The following is a 7,497-nucleotide window of genomic DNA, read 5'->3' as shown; positions in this document are numbered from 1 at the left end:
GTTGAAATGATGTAGAATACTTCTGTATTTTTTAGAGTGTCCCAGGCTGCTTCAAAATGAAGGGAAAAAGGTCATATATAGGCATGCCTAAGGCAGCCCTAGTTCAGATAACCAATTCCTTTTCTACCCCTTCTTTCTTGGTTGTTTTACCCTTTTTGCCCCTTTTAAAAATATCTGAAACCCCCTGTCCTTAACAAACCAACTCTCATCTTATCATCTAGAACCTTCCTCCTAACAGAAAAATGATTCTCTCAAACCCAAATACCCAAAACACCCCTGACACCTTCTGTATTTACCCTCAAATAATCAAAATTGGGTCAAATTATCCCAAGACCCAAATGAACGGGTCGCTCAGTCAGGTCAGTGATGACCCCGGTCAATACAAAAAGAACCAAACAATCAGAAATGATCAAACACACAAAAAAATAAAGATTAAACTCAGAAAATAGAAAACGAACAAATAATTCAGACTCTTATGATTAAACCTAATTTAACTAACAAATTAAGACGGACTCCATTACTAAAAAACAAGACAAAAATGAAGCAAGTAAAAAAAATAAAAAAACACCTCAATTAATAGAGTCGTGGGAAAAGGGAAGGGAAAGTACCAATTCAATGCCGGAATGCCTTGACAACATAAAATGACTCGACGAACGATGACGGGAATATACATTTGGTCGAAATCCGATGAATCCACCAAAATTCGGCAACCTCGGAATGAACTAAAACAAATTCCAACCGATTGCTCTTGTTAAGAGCAATCGACTAACGTAGGTTATAGGTCAAAACGAGCTGGAATTATGCGCGATTTTAGAAAATAGAAAAATCTAGGGTTTGAACTTCCTAAATTTGGAATTGGGGGAATTTCGTTGGGATTTTTGGGAAAATAGATGTGGGGATAGGATTTGGGGGCCTGGGGGTTGCGTGGTACAAAATTGGGGGTGATTGGGTGGTCCGCCGCTAGTGAAAATGGTAGGGAATTTAGGGCAGTGCTCTAGGGTTCTAGGTTAGACGAAGAGAATTGAGGGGGGGGTTCTGGAGGTGTGGGGCTGATTAGGACAGTGATATACTGAGGGTGGTTTAGTTCTCGATCGTCTAATTGGATGAAATCAACGGCTTAGACCTACATTGCCAGATGACGCTGTTTTGGGTTTGGGGGAGGGCTAGACTGGGTTGGGGCGTGGGTTGGATGGGTTGAGGGAGATTCGTCTGGGCCTTGATAATTTTGGCCCAAAATCAACAGTCCTTATTTCGTAAATCTCTTTTCCTCTCTTTTTTTCATTTGTTTTAATTTCCAATTTTTCCCTTTTCCTTTTTAAATTAATTAACAAATCAAATTAGCTCTTAAATTAAAATAATTTACCAAATTAAGCTAATTACCCATCATAGTATTTATAAAAATTAATTAACTCCTAAATTAAAGAAGAACTGCAAATTTAAAATTAAGAGGTTAAAAATGCAAAGTGAGCCGTTTTTTGTGATTTTCATTTTTATAAAACAACTAATTTTCTAATTAATCTAAAAATGTAAAACTAAACCCCAAATGCAATGCAGAGTATTTTTGTACTTTTTCATAATTTAAATAAAATAAACGTGCACAGACAAATGCAAATAATTAACAAAAATCCTACAAAAAATCTACAAAATTGCAAATAATGGAAAAAAATTTATTTTCTTAAATTTATGGGAGTAATTCGTATAGGGCAAAAATTATGTGCTCACAAGTATCACCCATGGGTATATGTATAGTGAGGTTATACAGTAATTTGATAACTATGGAATGACTCTTGACACATTCGAGGATGAACGTATGTTTATGTGGGGGAGAATGTAACGACCCGATCGGTCATTTTGAGCATTTACATTCCGTCCGATGGTTTAATGTCTTGACTATCTCGTATAAGGTATTATGACTTTCATTTATGGTCAGTTTTGGTTTTCGAGCTGTTGGAGATTGATTTGGAAGAATGATTCTCAATTTAGAAGCATTAAGTTGGAAGAGTTTACCAAGTTTGACTTTTGCGTATGCGACCTCAGATCAGAGTTTTGATGATTCTGTTAGGTCCGGTTTGTGATTTTAGACTTGTACGTATGCCCGAATTTGCATTTGGATATTTCAAGAAGGTTTTGCCTCTAAGTGGCATAAATTGGCAATTTAAAGGTTTGGAAAGTTCATAGGATCGACCTGGAGTTGACTTCAATATTATCGGTTCAGATTATTATTTCGGGAGTTGGGATAGGTTCGTTTTTTCTTTTGAGACTTGTGTGGAAAGTTTAGTTGGATTTCGGATTGGTTAGGTTTGAATCGGACGCTTGGTTCGAAGTTTGAAATTTATGGACTTAAGAGATTGATCTTGATCAACGATTCGTAATTTTAATGTTATTTTGTGTGATTTGAGGCCTTGAGTAGGTTCGTGTAATATTTTGGGACTTATTGGTATGTTCGGACGGGGTCCCGAGAGGCTCGGGTGAGTTTCGGATTTTTGTGGTCTTGATGGGATGTTTTGGTTCTAATCTTTAGCACCTGTGTAAGTGTGGTTGCAGGTGCGAACTTGCTTATATGAGGAAGGGCTCACTTCTGCGAAAAGGAGGTGTCCAGGAGAGTTTCACTTTTTCAAAGATTTAGGCACATATGTGGAGGAGCTTCTACGAGTTTCCATGCACATCTCCGGAGCCGCAGTTACGGGTCTTAGTGCGCAGATGCGAGAGGAGGCCAGATCCAGTTGGTTCGCAGATGCGAGCGAGGGCTCACAGGTGCAATATTTTATTCGCGGATGCGGAAATCACTGTTAGATTTTTATATACTCTGAGGGTTGAATTATTTTTATCATATTTTGAGTTTGAGAGCTCGAATTTGGGCGATTTTGGAGGAAATTTTATGATTTGGATTGGGTTAAGTATTTTGACTCAGATTTAATTATTTTACATGATTCTATCTTTGACTTGGGCATTAGATTGATAAATCTAAAAGAGAAATAGAGGGTTTTTTTATAAAAAATTTCTAAAGTAAATAATTAGATAGAGTTTCTAGAGTATCGAATTGACTTGCTTGAGGTAAGTATCTTACCTAAACTTGGTTGAAGCACTAGTTGCCTAAGCTATTTGTGAGCTACGTGCTATGGGTGGTGCACATGTGTAGGGTTGAGCCCATGTGTGTGCACCAGGGTATGTTTCATGCACGGGGTAGTGTTTAGGCTATGATATAGCTTGAATTGATTACTAAGCTTTATGTTGTGATGGTTCTTATATTTGTATCCCCTGTTGTGAGATATTTGAGCCATGTTTGAGATTACATAGAGGTTAATCTCCTTATTGAACCTGATAATTGCTACTTTCGTGATGTAATTTCCTGATTTGAGCTATGATAGCATACTTTGCACATGCATACACCTTAGCATGTCACTTATACCAGTCCACAAATATGAAATTTGATGTTCATTGATCATGCACATGTATTCTTGTACATCTAGTTTCTGCGTGATACGGATTGGACTGGTAGCCTGTGACCATACTGGGCAGATTTGTGATATTGAGTCTGTCACCACGTCGGGCAGATTGTAATATTGAATTTGTGACCACCCTGGGCGTATTATGATGTTGAGCTTGTGATCGCACCAAGCGGATTATGATATTGAGCATGTGATCACGTCGAACGGATTATGATAGCACATGAATTATCCGTGCAGCATGTGGATATGGATCCATCTTCCTAGGATCACCCTTTCATGTGCCTTCTTGATAGCGTACACGCGAATTGTGAGAAATTGATGGGTTTATGGTTGATATGGACTTTTGGAAAAGTTTATCAATGGTTTGGTTTGATTATTGTATTTTTGAGGAAAGACTGGCCAGTATTCGATTGGTTGTTGCATTTCATCTTTACTTGCAATTTTTTTAGATGTTTACCTGATTTATTTGCATATATTTTTTATACGATGGATTATTGACTAAGCATAGTACATTGTGTTATTGTGTGAACCAAGGTGATTTTTATCTGTGATTCAAGACTTGATCATATTTTTGTTCTGTACTTATTGGAGTTATGAACTGTATGGGTGATTAGTAAGTATCATTTAATAATTCTTACTTCTATTACCTCACCGAGGCTAGTTATGATACTTACTGAGTACATGGGGTCGATTGTATTCATACTACGCTTCTGCACCTTGCGTGCAGATCTTGGAACTGAGATGTTGTGGATGACAGGAGCTGGCACTGAAGATGTACTTGCTTTGTGGATATAGCTACCACTTGTCTTTGGTAGTTTTAGATTCGAATTCTGTTTGTGTACATTCCAAACATATGTTGTATTTATTTTCGTACCAGTTTTGTCAATCAAAATCTTAGTGGTTCATGACTTGTATTACCAAATCCCTGGATTATTGTATGTGAATTCAGTTTTTTCACTTATTGATTTCTTATTATTTTCATTAGAATTGTGTTGACTGCTATTTGGCTTACCTATCCGGTTGAGTTAGGTGCCATCACGACTAAGTGAATTTGGATCGTGAAAGAAAAATTCAATGATATGAATCATTATCCAAAAGTACAAAAACTTTCATTAACTTCAATTGCATATAGAACAAAGAAGTTGTGAAATTCAATCCATATATGTAAGGCAGGTCATGTATTGAATACACAGATGAGTTGGATTTTAAAATGGTTCATGTTTTAAATTTATATTTTAATAATTTTTTAATTAATTTTTTTAACCATGTAACTAAATCTCACCGGAAAAGTACAAAATTTGGCAAGAGTGATCATTTAGGTAAGATAGGTAAAGTAAAATGACTTTTGAGAAGTAAAATAATAATATATGAGTTTGATGGCCAATTATCTAAAGTTGAGTGACCACCTGAGCAATCAACTCATTTTTATTATGTTTGAAAAGGAATACATCTTTTTATATTATATATATTTTTAATTTTATTATTTTTGTCACGACCCAAACTGGAGGGCCATGACTGGCACCCGGGCCATCCCTTCCGAGCACCAATGCACATTTTATCTAACCTTTCTTATTATCCATAAGGGCCGACGAGATCAATATAAATGGTAGACATGAATCCTAAACAACCAATAATGACAGATAATGACATGAACATATATAACATGGGCCGACAAGGCTGTCATGAAGCTATATATAAGGTACGAGCTGACAAACTGCCATGAGAGACTATACAATAAAAATCAGTCGACAAGGCAATCCAAACTATACATGAGTCGACACATATCTATGGGCCTCTAAAGGAACATAAGTGTTGCAGCATCGCCGGAACAGAGCCTCGGCATACCCATATTATCGATAACAAAAATGCATACCAAGACCATGGCAAGTCCGAAGAAGGGATCTCGCCAATAACCGCTGAACTCAGCAGCCTAGTGTTGTGGGAGAGCTGCGTCTACTTGTCTATCAGGACCTGCAGCACAACATGCAGCAGCATCCACAAATAAAAAGGATGTTAGTACGAATAAAGTACTGAGTATGTAAGGCAGGAAAGCATAAGTAAGAACAGTAATATAAATAGGGATAGAGAATATACAACCTGTAACATCTGGGTACCTTTGAGGGCTACTGGTATGGAATGCATGACACACACACACACACACACACACACACACACACATATATATATATATATATATATATATAACTCTTAAAACATATGCCTATGTGGGCATCATCATATGGTACCCAGCCGTAATAGGCTTGGTATAAACGTACCCGACTATCATAAGGCTCGGTAGAATCATACCCGGCCACGTGGAGGTCGGTAAACCCAACTGATTAGTGGTTACACAATATACCCAATCGACTATAGCGCGGCTCGGTAGAGTAAAATAAATACATATATATAATGCATACTGGACACATTGGAATTATATTCTTAACCTTTCAGACTGATGTAAGGTCGGTATCCTTCGTACATGTTATTATGACTAACTCTTCATCATGAATCTTATAAGAACCAGGAAGTACCAAGAACATTGATAACATAAGAATAAGAGAATCAACATCAACATCAATTGTTCCATAAGAAGGGAAATAATGTAAGTACTGCTAGCTTCTAAGAGTGGAGTATATTTGGAAGCTCGTTCATTACATTATGTACAATCGGAGTCGTGCAAAAGAATGAAGGGATAGTCTCACATACCTTGTATATACTTCCTAACCTCAAGCTATGAAAATTTCACGACTCCTTAGTCTACAATAAGAGAAATGACATTATCGTTATCATTTAAGCGTCGTAACTATTATGTATCGACCGCAACCTATTTTACGATAAAACGGACAATACCTACCCTATTTATATGACTTTCCACAAGTTAAAATAATCACCAAACATCCCAAACAACATCATTAATAATCACCCAAAACAGTCCATGAACCAACAACATTACTAACAAGCATTTCAATATATCTCACAAGTTCTAGCTTCAACGACTTAGCCGTAATTTGGGTAATCTTAAATACATGTAGTGTAGGAGGTTACTTACCTTTAAACAGAAATAAAAAATTTAATTTGACCTTAATTGACCACGAAATATCCTTTCAATGCTACCACAAGAACAAGGAAGCGAAACTAGCAATCAATTAGGGTTTTTAGCACTAGAATCACTTTAGAAGACTTGAAATCACCTAGGGTTGATATAAAAAAATTGAGGGAGTATTTTACTGAACATAAACTACTTAAAACAACCTTCCACATGAGTTGGAATAGCAAAAAAATCAGCAACAACAAGAAGAACAAGAAACTTACTAGCGACGGGATTCCCGACACTTGATTTGTGTTTTTTGCCCTTTGTTTGAGTGTTGGATCATGAAAGAACCTTGAGAGAGTTTTTAGGATTCTAAGGCCTGAATATACTGGAAAAGAATGACTTAAAACGGGGTTGAGGCGTCTTATATATATATCCATATGTCTCAATCGCCTATGTGGGCCCCATAGAGAGCTGCTTGTCGCAGTCTCGCGAAAAACGAGAATATCTCTTTACTACCGTATTGTATCAATGAATGGTTTAATGCATTGGAAACTAGACTCATATATCTTCAATTTGGTGGGTAGATCACCCCGTAATTTCAAGTAAATTGAGAGAAAAGCTTAATAACATTTGACCTAAAGTTTAAGTAAAATTTTGAATGTAAGTTGCGACAACTTTTGTCGACTTTTGTTTCATAACTCGTTTGACTTCAAGAATTATGATACGGATATTATATGATTCAAATACCTTAAAACACGACCTCTTGGGAATATTAAGCATCTCTAGTTTTATCCGAAAATACGAGTTACAACATTCTTGATTCATTTAACTTTTAATACTTGTTAACCACTCTTATACACCCTTGTATCGTTTAAGACCAATAGAATTAACTTCTTATCATCTGAAAGATAATCTCTTCTCGGATTTACGTCGGCTAACTTATGGCGTGATCTAACATACGCGAATATGGGTTGTAACACTTATTTTATTCTTAATAAGACCTTTTTATATGAG

The 7,497-nt window shown here is 36.4% G+C and overlaps 1 long non-coding RNA gene across 1 annotated transcript; it reads right to left on the bottom strand.

Moving 5' to 3' along the window:
• Nucleotides 1-5,351: 5,351 nt before the first annotated feature.
• On the bottom strand, nucleotides 5,352-6,817 carry LOC138877020 (uncharacterized). Its single transcript, XR_011402334.1, has 3 exons — nucleotides 6,762-6,817; nucleotides 6,156-6,206; nucleotides 5,352-5,420 (listed from the first exon to the last, which is right to left on the bottom strand). It is a non-coding gene; the product is annotated as an uncharacterized lncRNA (long non-coding RNA).
• Nucleotides 6,818-7,497: the final 680 nt, after the last annotated feature.

The sequence above is a fragment of the Nicotiana sylvestris genome, chromosome 9, assembly GCF_000393655.2.
Source record: "Nicotiana sylvestris chromosome 9, ASM39365v2, whole genome shotgun sequence".
NCBI lineage: Eukaryota > Viridiplantae > Streptophyta > Magnoliopsida > Solanales > Solanaceae > Nicotiana > Nicotiana sylvestris.
Note: the sequence above shows the minus strand (reverse complement) of the source record. Positions and strands in the feature narration are given on the sequence as shown.